This window comes from Canis aureus, chromosome 18 (assembly GCF_053574225.1).
Source record: "Canis aureus isolate CA01 chromosome 18, VMU_Caureus_v.1.0, whole genome shotgun sequence".
Lineage (NCBI taxonomy): Eukaryota > Metazoa > Chordata > Mammalia > Carnivora > Canidae > Canis > Canis aureus.
In genome coordinates, this window is record NC_135628.1 from 54,970,673 (window position 1) to 54,982,909 (window position 12,237).

The 12,237-nt window shown below is 42.7% G+C and overlaps 1 protein-coding gene across 1 annotated transcript in view; it reads right to left on the bottom strand.

The window, feature by feature from the left end:
• The window catches only part of LOC144289109 (uncharacterized), a 199,178-nt gene that overhangs the window by 33,174 nt on the left and 153,767 nt on the right, over positions 1-12,237 (bottom strand). The window contains exon 6 of the mRNA XM_077857375.1: positions 11,677-12,089. The gene's annotated coding sequence lies outside the window, so the exon portion shown is untranslated. The remainder of the gene's footprint in view (positions 1-11,676; positions 12,090-12,237) is intronic.

The following is a 12,237-nucleotide window of genomic DNA, read 5'->3' on the forward strand; positions in this document are numbered from 1 at the left end:
CCCGGGATCGAATCCCACATCGGGCTCCTGGTGCATGGAGCCTGCTTCTCCCTCTGCCTATGTCTCTGCCTCTCTCTCTCTCTCTCTGTGTGACTATCATAAATAAATAAAAATTTAAAAAAAAAAAAAAGAAAAGAAAGGAGATATGTTAATTAGATAGGTGATAAACTAAGGCGTGTGACTACGTGAGTGTGAGTGTGAATACAAGTGCATCTGTGAGTACAAGTGTGTAAGTGCTCACGTGAGTGTGATATGGGTACGTGTGTGAGTGTGCACGTGTGTGTGTGAATGAGTGCACATGTTAGTGTGAGAATACATGTCAAAGAGAAACAGCAGAGAATGAGAGGGAGATCTGGAGTAATGGAAGAAACAGAGACCTTTAGGGATGTCTTATAAACATATAATTCGACATCTCCTTAAAAAGCATCAATATTATTTAGATATTGTCCTATATCAGTATACAGCACAAACTATAAATTATCAGTCCTGAGTGCTAATGACAGAGATATACATAACATCATTTAGAGGTCTTTGGAAAGGACATTTACTGATAGAGCCATGCAGTACCTAGCTGAAGGCCAAGCTGATAGGCTCATTCTGAAACCCAGAGAAAATATCCTCCAACAGGTGCCTGAGAGCTAACTCCACAAGAGTCCAGAGTACCCCCAACAGATTGCTCTCTCTGGCCCACAGCTGGTTGGTGGTGATCACAGAGAACAGTGAGTTCCATCACTCAACATCCATGCATTAAATACCTACTATGTGTTGGGCAGTTCCCTTGGTAGAACTATGAACTATGAACTATGAACTATGGTAGTGAACCCAGTGAAGAAAAGTTCCTGCCCTCATGGAGCTTACAGTCTAACAGGGAAGGGTGGAGAGTCTCAGGAAGGTACAGCAGAGAGACTGAGAGCACTGGCTGGTGTCATTAAGATAAAGTTTAAATCCTGCTCTGCTACTCACCTTGAAAACATTCTTGAACTTCCTAATCACTGCTTTCTTTAAATGTGAAAGGCGATGCTAATGTTGAGAAGACTCCATGAGATATGTTTGTAAAGCACCTGTTAAGAGTTCTGGCACACAGAAGGCCCAGTAAATGGCAGTTACGATGGTTATTCCTGTAGAGAACCAAGGGACATACACATAGAAGCTTGCTATCCCCTTCCTCAAAACACATCCCAAATTGCTGAACAAGGAACCAAACCACATCACTACTTTATCACTTTTCTATATGATTTTGGCAAATCAGATGGCCATCAGTGTTTTAAAGCTAGACAGGGGGATCCCTGGGTGGCGCAGCGGTTTGGCGCCTGCCTTTGGCCCAGGGCGTGATCCTGGAGACCCGGGATCAAATCCCACGTCGGGCTCCCGGTGCATGGAGCCTGCTTCTCCCTCTGCCTGTGTCTCTGCCTCTCTCTCTCTCTCTGTGTGTGTGTGTGTGCGACTGTCATAAATAAAAAATAATAATAATTTAAAAAATAAAATAAAATAAAATAAAATAAAATAAAGCTAGACAGGAAAGTCTAGTTGCTAAAAATATACCCCAATAAGAGGCCCAAATTGCTGCTGTAATGGGTATGTCTTCTGTTCTCAAGGAATTAGCAAGCAGTTATCATCAAATGGCCTCTTAGAACTTACATAACTTGGGGATCCCTGGGTGGCGCAGTGGTTTGGCACCTGCCTTTGGCCCAGGGCGCGATCCTGGAGACCCGGGATCGAATCCCACATCGGGCTTCCGGTGCATGGAGCCTGCTTCTCCCTCTGCCTATGTCTCTGCCTCTCTCTCTTTCTCTCTCTGTGACTATCATAAATAAATAAAAATTAAAAAAAAAAAGATTAAAAAAAAAAATAGAACTTACATAACTTATACGCATTTTCTCTTTTGAAATAAACCATATTAGGGATGCCTGATGGCTGGGTCCTGAGATTGAGCCCCGCATCAGGCTCCCTGTTCTTCCACTACCCCTACTTGTGTGTGTGCACTCTCTCTCTCTCTCTCTCTCTCTCTCCCCCTCTCTCCAATAAACAAACAAATACATAAATAAATCACTACAATCTTTAAAAAGATAATAAAACCCTATAAAAAGTACCACTACCACAATCAATGTTCTGGATAATGACTCCACAAGGAGAGATGAAGAGCTATGCTCAGGGCATCTACGCTGAGAAGTAGTAGAGTGGAATGGTTAGGAGCACAACGTCTGGAGCCAGGCTGCTTGGGCCCTGAGCACCCTCTATCTCACCACTGTACACCAATGTCCATGCCGTTCACTGGGACTCGTGTTTAAAATCTGTAATATGGGGATAATATCAGATCCTATATTACTGAGTAGTCATATGGATTAAAATCATGAACATCTATAAAGCAATTAGATTAATACCCAATATACAGAAAACATTCCGTAAACGTTAGCAACCATGTTATGTTAGCATAACCTTTAGCAACATAAAGTTACTGCCAAACCCAGTAACTTTATTATCTTGCTACTAAAAACATGAGAGCCAAGTACTGAGACAAGAATTGGACCACACCAGAGGAAACTGAGGTTTTTTTGGCTCTCCCATCAATTTTATGCATCACGGGGAGTACATTTTACATCCCTTCCACTGTTCACTTTCCTCATCTATACAAGCTATATACAAATAGAAGTATAAATATATATGTGTGTGTGAATGTATGTATATACACATGCACATACAGATACACTAAGACTGCCTAGAGAGACCTGGTACAGTTTTTCGTTAATATCAACAGCAGACGAGCAATTTAAATGTCTGTATTTTCCTATCTATGATAGTTACGATTCTCAACAACTAAGATGTACGCGTGCTTGCGTGCATGTGTGTGTGTATGAGTCTGTCACCGTATGAAAGTATGGCAGAGAGAAAGATGGAGAATGATGGAGATTTATTTTAAGGAACTGGCTCAGGTGATTATGGGGGTTGGCAAATCTGAAATCTGCAATCAGGCTGGTGATCCAGGGAAGAGCTGTGTGGCAGTCGAGCTGGAAGGCCAACCAGGGACAGAATTCCTTCTTTCTTGGTGGGAGGGGGAAAGGAGGAAGGGCAATCTTTCTATTTTAAGGCCATCAACTGGATGAGGGTAATTATGGAAGATAATTTGCTTTACTAAGAGTCTACTGACTTAAATGTTTAACCTCATCTAGAAATACCTTCACTGTGACATCTACACTGGTGTTTCACCAAATACTTGGTACCCTGACCTAGGCTAAGCTGACACATAAAATTAACCATCACACTATCCTTTGCAAGAGAGATGATGTTCAGGTGGTACTTTGATGTAGGAAAAGCCCCTAGAATGCACAGCAATTTCACTCTCTGAGATCAGATTAAAGGCAAGATATTCAGATGAGGCTCCTATTTTTCTAGAGGTGAATTCTAAACAAAACATATCAAATAGGGGATCCCTGGGTGGCTCAGTGGTTTAGCGCCTGCCTTTGGCCCGGGGCGCGATCCTGGAGTCCTGGGATCAAGTCCTGCGTGGGGCTCCCAGCATGGAGCCTCCTTCTCCCTCTCCCTGTGTCTCTGCCTCTCTCTCTCTATGTTTATCATAAATAAATAAATACATCTTAAAAAAAACATATCAAATAGATGTAGAAGATGATGGCATCGGGACAGCAGGATGAGTGAGGAGAATGAATGCACTCAAGGCCACAGAAGGGACAAGCCTTTAGAACGAGGGTTACAAACAGCACCGTGAGAGCCAGGCACAGAACACAGATGAGTGACTCAAACAGGGTGTGGGGTGCGTGGAATGCACAGTGCACATCGCATCCTGAAGAGCTGCCCTACTCTGCTGCTTGCTGCCAAAGCCTCCATTCTTTCAAATCCAGCATTCTTTCTGCAACGGCCCAAGGATGCAGCCTGGCTGGGTGGGAGGCTGTCAACTTCCAGTGAGGCGAGGGGGCCCGGTCTCCTAGCTTGACCACTTGTCAGCACGATCTGGAGTAAGTTACCTACAATGCCCTGGGCCTCTGTTTCACTTACATTACAGAATTATTATTATCAACACTCAGGGAATGGTGCCTAAATTGTGATGGCATGTGTGCATATACATTAACGTACAATATATATTATCAGTTATTATAACATGTGTGTTTCCTTCTTTGCTTTTATTAACCATCATTTGTTATCATTTACTGTGCCCAAGGTGCTGCTTTACGACTCGTGTGGTCCTAACAACAACCCAATGAGGTGGGTACTCATTTTACAAAGGAAGCACAGAAAGGGTTAGTTTGAAAAGCAATAGGACACATTCTAGCAAATTCTAGGAGACTGTCAAATACAAAATAGCACAATTCATCATTAGATGCCATAACAGACTCACTTCTCAAGCTACCATAGCCTCTCCTTCTTTTCTTTCAACCAAAATGTGTTGCAAGTGGGGGTGATACTTGCTGCAGTACTTGGTGATTCCCATACACTCCCTAATTTCTGGCCTGGCCATCACCTCCAACACTCCAAGGAGCTGCTCTCTTTCCCAGCATGGTCGACTTTGGGCTCATCCAGGGAAGGTCCCTCACCAGTCCGTTCCTCCTGAGCCTTGCACTAGCGGGGCGCTGCTCTACACCTCCTTCTTTGGCATAGACCTTCTTTGGTCTTCCAAGACTCTGAACTTCCATGTTTTTCCTTTTTGAAAATGTCTCCTCAATCTCCTGCCACCTCTAAACTCCTCTCAGAGGTCTGGCCCCGGGTCCTACTCATTTTGTTCTCATGCTTTTGCTTTTCTTTGCTTGCTAACGCTGTCATGCAGTCCATGGAAATCACATTTCCAGCGCACATCTCATTGCCCAGCTGCTTGCCTCCTCAACCGGTGGTGACTGACCTATGCACTGACCCTCTCTGCTCCAAGTCCAGCCAACAACCTTTGTGACCCCCTCACCTCCAGGTGAAAACCCCCTCATCTCCCACAGCCCGCCTCCGCCCTCCACTTCACCCACCTGCTCTTGTGACCTTGTTCTCTTACCATCCCTTGAACTGCTTCACTTGCGAAATAAAAAATCTGGACATCCCGTTCTCTGGCCGCAACCTCCTACCCTTCATCTCTCATTTCCTGTATTCTCCAATTGCCAGTTACTCAGAATAACCAAACCCAAGCAATTCTCAACTCCAAATCTGACCCTTCCACTATGCCCTCTGGCTAAATTTCAGCAACTACTCAGCTGTCCATCAGAAACTTGCATGTTGGGAGCCTGGGTAGCTCAGTGGGTTATGCACCCAACTCTTGATTTCGGCTCAGGTCATGATCTCATTGGTATATGAGATCGAGGACCACGTTGGGCTCCTCAGGGAGAGTCTGCTTGAGATTCTCCTCCTCTACCCCTCCCCCTACTTGAATGCATGCGTGCTCTCTCTAGTAAGTAAATAAACTTTAGAAAAAAGAAACCTATATGTTGACTTTTATTCCTCTCTCTCATCTTCCATACCCAGCACATCCCCAAATTCCATCACATCTACCACTCTTAAATATCACCCAACCTCTTTCTCCATGCAGGTCACCATCATCTCTCACCCAGATTCCTGTCTCCAACAGTCCCTTATGTGTTTTCCTGCTCCCACACTTGCTTCCCTACAGTCTATTCTCCAGCAGACAAAATGGACATTTATTCATTTATTTACAATTTATTTTTAAGTAATCTCTGCCTTCAAAGCAGGGCTTGAACTCACTATATAGAAATCAAGAGTCTCAGGCTCTTCTAACTGAGCCAGCCAGGCACCTCAAAATGGGCTTTCTAAATATGAATCTAATCATGTTACCTCAGTGCTTAAAATTAACCAACACTTCCCTGCATTCTTAAGATAGTTATAATGGGGGGGTGTTGGCAGCACCCAGGTGGCTCAATCAGTTGAGTGTCTTGATTTCTGCTCAGGTCATGATCTCAGGGTCATGGGATCAAGCCCCATGTCAGGTTTGGTGCTCAGCACAGAGTCTGCTTGAGATTCTTTCCCTCTTCCTCTGCCCCCCGCCCCAACTCTAAAATAAATAAAATCTTAAAAAAAAAAAGAAAGTAATTGGATTATTTTGCACAGTTTCTGAGGCATTTCCTGATCTAGCTGCTGCCCATCTCTCTAGCCTTAACTGATATACTCTTACCTCATTCTAGTCATATTATGTCCAGTTCTTCAGATATACTATATTTCTCTCTTGCCTTTGGGTCTAGTACAATCTATTTCCCTTGCCTAAAATATGCCTTTTTTCACTTTATCATGGTACTCATCTTTGGGTGTCCTATCAAGTACTACAACCTCTTCAGAGACCTTCTGCGTCCCCAGATTTGGTTATGTCCCCTGGGTGGCTTTTCTTATTGCAAACCTGCACTTCCCCCTACATTATACTCAACCCATAGGGTGGTGTCTCCCTCCTTAGCCTGCAGTTCTGTGAATCAAGACTGTGGCTTGCTTGTCTCTCACTGTATTCCTCTGCCATGTAGGACTGGTCCAAAGGACACTCAACAAGTATTTACTGAATAAACAAACATGCAGTTGATTCTTAAATTCCGATCCTCCTGACTTTGTCCTGGAGATCAGTTTCCCATCTCTGGTCACCTGATGGACATCTTACCAGCACCTAAACTGTGTGTATACAAAGTAACAGAGATCACCTTCTCTCACATCTGCTCCCTCCCAAACCTAGCAGAATAGAGAGAATACAGGCGTGGAAATCAGGGACCTCTGTAGGGCCCTGTTCTATATCCTATTAGCTGTACAACTTGAGACCAATCTTCCACCACGCCTTAGATTTCTCATTTCTGAAATAAAGACAAAAATACCAACTTTATACAACTAGGATACAATCAAATGAGATGACGTATGTGAAATACCTGACAGATGCAGAGAATTAATAAATAGCACTTGGGTTCTAAAATTTAAAATTAGTTCTCCTTCCATCCTTCCTCCCCATCGGCCAACCTCTGTTACCCCAGCAGTTCTTAAACCTAGTTTTCTCTATTCCAATTGCCTCTCATCTGAGCCCTCTTCCTCTCCTCCCTGGATGGTTTCCCCAGCTCACATGGCTTCCCGCTCTGATTCTCTCACTGGCCCAATGCCCCAACACTGACACTAGATGAAGCTTCTTCTAGGACAGCTTCCACTGTCACTCTCATGACCAGAACTCTTCCACTGCTCCTCAATGGCTTCAGATTAAGTTTAAATCATTTCATCATCTGACATTCATGGCCTTCCCGGATCTGGCCTCAACAGACCTTGGCTGCCTTATCTCCTCATTAGTCACTTTTACACACATGGTTGCCCGGCAACAACAAATCAGGGGCTGCCCACTCCATCCACTGGAATTTCCCATCCCTCTCTATGCCATTGCTCAGCTCTCCTTGGACTTGGATGCTCTCCCTCCAAGGCTTCAAGTCCAACACTACCCTTCTGTCAATGCCCAGCTCAAATGTTCCTTAATCCATAAAGCATTTCTTGATCACCTTGGCCACAGCAGAGCTTTCTTTTCTACAAATGTGTGGTGTATTTAGCTACCTATATGAACACATCTCTCTCTCCCTCTCTCTCTACATTCATTCTGTCATCTGTCCACAGAATCGTATTGCAAGCTCTGAGGGCAGCATCCAGGCCAAGCCCACATGGCCAGGATCAGAAAAGCACCTAGGAAATGGTGGCTGAATGTACAGCCCCACAGAGTCCTACTGAGTAGCACCAGCATCTGGCGTCTATAACCAATCAACTCGCCTTCTGAGCAGCTCCTTGAACTGTGCCTGCCACAGAGTGACACTCCACAGGTTAACTGTTAAATAAACTTACCCACAGAGAGATCAACTATTGGCTAGAAGACAGAAATTTTGTCCCCATGCATAAAATCTGAAAGAGGATGTGAAGAAGCCTTTTCTCTCCCATAATACTTAGAAATGACAAGTTTCAGGTCTCCCACAAGCTATTCATCTATTCTCAGCAATAACTATGGCATGTCATGCTTTGGTATATTGAGTATTTCAGAAGTACCTAATTTTAATATGTAACTAAGAATCATTCTTCAAAAAGGTCTCCTTTGGAGAGTAATACAGTTATCCTAAAAATGTCAAAAAAATTTTTAAATTTATTCATAACTTTTTTTTATTTTGTTGGGGAGGAGCAGAGATAAAGAATCTTAAGCAGACTCCATGTCCAGCTAGGAGCTCCACAAAGGGCTCAATTTCACAACCCTGAGGCCATGATCTGAGCTGAAATCAAGAGTTGGATGCCTAACAGACTGAGCCACTCAGGAATCCCAGATATCTTCTTTTTCTTTTAATCCAAAGAAGTTGTGATTATAAGGGCACCTGTGTGGCTTAGTCAAAGTTTTAGAGTACTTGTCAGGATGTAGTGTTAGCTCTGTATACGTCCTTTATCCCACTCAACTGTGTCTTCCAGGTCCATGGTGTGTTCACTTTGGAATCTGCAGTCCTTACTACTGGAACACAGTAGGTGCCTCAGTAAATGTTTACATGAATCAATGACTCAGATCAGTTATTTGATCCTAAGAAGTCTGTTCATCAGACCTAATTACTGGATCCTTGCTAGCCTCAAAGGACAGAGAATTTCACCACAGGGGGTGATAAAAAAAAAAGGATGGAAGGCTCTTAAAGCAGTAACAAACAAAAACTTCTAAGTGTGTCTTTGGCAAAGGTGGCATTGCTTATAGTAGTAGCAATTCTTCCCAGGTGACAGGGTACTTTAAGGAGGCAAAATTCATTGGCATGTCTGTATGTCCTTTGCTATGTGTGTTAAAATATTCATCGCATTACTTCAAAGTCACACTTTATAGACGTGTTTCATTCAATTCATTTATTTGGTTCCCCTGAAATGAATATAAGACAGATAACCAAATTAGTGTTAAATCACACCTTGGAAACTATAGTTAGCGAAGCACCTTGTCGAATCTCTAAAATTATTACATAAAAACGACGAAGAGACTTCCCCAGCACTGTGTACCCTTCAGTGATTGGGAAATAATCTACTTTTCATTATCATTCAATCATGCAGACTAACGTCAGTCTCCAGAACCTACACACTGCTCTTCCCAAATTCAACAACATAAGCACATCTACAAAGAAAGCTCATTATAAGTTGATGACAAATTGGAAAAAAAAAAAAAAAACTTTAAATAAAATTACACACGACTCACAGTTGGGCTTTCCAAACACTGATGGCTTAAGGGACACCAGATTTCCTTGTCACAGGAGGTACTAAAGGCCAGCATACTCTGGAAAGTCCAAATCTACTGCCTGGGCAAGCTAAACAGTGTGTCAGGACTGAATCTTTTTAAATGACTGTTCACACTTTGCTTAGGTACATAAAGATTGAAAACAGAAACAACCAAAGACATTAGAATTTTTCAGTTGTATGAAATTTTTATCAAAGACAAAATATTACTTCATATTCTCTTAAATATTTCTGAAAACAGCACATATTCCTTCCCTTTCAAGAGGTGGAAACTGAGGCAAGAAAGTTTGATCATTTGGTTAGGGCACTCTACATTTCAAAATAATTAAAAGCCAGGACCCCAAATTAAATTCTCCGATAACCTATTCCTATTAAAAAGGGGCTAAAAGGATTATTGCCCAACTAAAGGATAAACAATGCGAACTATTTCAATGACTGGTCCAGTAAACCTTAGTAGACAACTGAGTAATATGGGCGTCGGTTAACACCCTTGTTCATGGTTTCCCTTATGATGACATGTGTAGATATCATAGTTAACAGGCTGCCTTGATTTTAATAAGAATAGTATTTCTGGGGATACCTGGGTGGCTCAGTCAGTTAAGCATCTGCCTTCAGCTCAGGTCATGATCCCAGAGTTTCAAGGATTGAGCCCCGCATTAGCTCCCTGCTAATCCCTGCCTCTCCCTCTGCCTCTGTCCCTCACCCCCTCATGCTCTTTCTTGCTCTCCCTCTCTCATAAAAAAAAAAAAAAAAAAAAAAGAAGTATTTCTATACATCCCCAGTGGACAGTTACATGCTGCCATCTTCTGATTGTGCCCAGTGGAGTGTAAAAATTTTTTCATGAAAAAGCAAAATCGATAAAACTAAAATCCCCACTTCATCTGCCAGCAGTGCCCTCAGAAACAAGAGGAGCAAAAACACCAACACAGAGATTACAACACTCTCAGACATAATTCAAGCAGAATTCTAAATGGATAAGCACGTTATAAACTTTTTTTTTTTTTTTTTTGCAAGTGCCTTGCATGCTTATGTTACTATTCATTCTGAGATAGATCATCAATGACCTTCTGGGTCACTGACTAGGGAGAAAGCGGACTATAAAAAAGAGTGGGAGAAAAAATAAAGGAGGGGGTGCTTCCTTCCACCCCAGGCCCCCTACTGCCTTGAATGAAAGAAGACAGATGGTAGCCACCTTCCCCTTTAATTAGGAGGGGCAGCTCAGAAGGGGACAGCCCTGTTCACTTGGCACCATCTTTTAACAAACTGTTCTCAATCTTTAATTTACAAACCAAATCTCAGTAAATTTAAAATCTTAGCTCTGAGTACATAAAGAAGGTATTTAAAGAAGTTTGCTGAGTCAGTAATTCACAGACATTCACCTAAAGAGCCCAAGTCCTACCACCACCACCTTGAGATAAAATGTGAATTCCCATGAAACAGAAGCCCTAACTTAAATTCACAGTATTCCATGCTAGATTTAGAAATAAGGTCTTTGATCTCTGCTTCCAGTGGCAGACCACAGTTACACCTTACACCGCCTCCTTCTACCTTCTAAGTGTTTCAAGTTGAGCAAAGTCCACTTTACGAGGAAGGATAATCTAGTTGCAAATCACAAACTACACTGCATTTCCATTTGCATTGCATTTTCAAAGCCATAGAACTTTATATTAAAAATATACTGAACCATGCAAGTGCTCTGGAGCTAGGATCTGATAAAACACAAACAAACAAATGGAAGACAGGGGTCAAGTGTCAGAATTAGGCTGGTGTCCTAAAGTCACCTACACAGGTGATGATGCCTCTTAATTATTTTCTGAAAGCCACACATTTTCTATAAATCTATAAGACATGAACCTTTTTAACGTGAAGGTAATAAACTTCAGTTTCTACTGCCAAGTTTACATCGTTATACGTTTTAGCCCATTCTTATATGAAGTCTTTTTTTTTTTCCCCCACCAACATTAAATAATTTGTATTCCTCAGCTCTTTCCATTTCCTGATAGGCTTTTAAATTACAGCCTCTTGTCCAGGCACCATTCCTGCCCTGTGTCTGCAGTTCCCACAGGAGGACTCCCCGTTTTCACATGTGTCTCATACACACACCCCTTTTGCTTCCTGAAGTGAACTGGGGCTGTTTTCCTAGATGTGCTCCTGGCCACACCACATAAGAAGCTTTGCCCGTGTCATTGTCATTTAATTAATGGCAAAGTTCTTGGACCGTTTAAAAAAAAAAAAAGAACTTTTTGTTTTCTAATTGATAATAAATTCCAATCTCCTGCTATCTCCAACAAGCCAGCCAGCCTAGCGCTAGATAGAGGAAGAGAGACAGAAAAGATAAAAGAAACAATTAGCTTTTTAACAAACTTCATATCCTACTTCCTCAGTGAAGGGGAAAAAAACTTGGCATTTGCCAGATATTGAGCATCTAATATAATGTTAGCAAGAGAAAACATGTAGGAGCGATTGGCTAACAAAGAAACAGACAAAACTTACTTTGTTTTCCAGCAGAGTGAGCAGGTCGGGAATGAGATGAGGGTAATTCCTTCCTCGAGGCCCCTGCTTTCACTTTGAGCGCCGTGTTTACACTTACATCCAGATTTGCTGGGGCACTCCAAAATGCCTGCACTGCTCAGGACGCCCCTTTACAGTTCATCTCAGAAGCCCCATGGACCAGGCGGCGACCTCTGGGCACCACGTGGCGTCACTGCTGTTGCCAGCACACACACATCGGGGACACCCACTTATTACCTCAGGAACCAGGCCACCAGCAGATAACTGCTCAGATAAGTGTCCAGAGTCTCCAGCCTCTAGCATTCTCAGGTTCGACGTTGGAAGATGCATTGAGATGAGCACCACGCAGTCAGCAGTATGGTGTGCCATTAACTTTCTGCTACTTCAATGCCTGCCTAAAGAAGAGCAAAAGGTACAGAGTGACAAGAAATATTTTACTAGTGATTGTGATTGACAGTTACTGTGTACGAGGTCTTATCTTGCTTTCTAAAACTGCATCTAAGAACCGCTACGTCAGGGGCACCTGGGTGGCTCAGTGGTTGA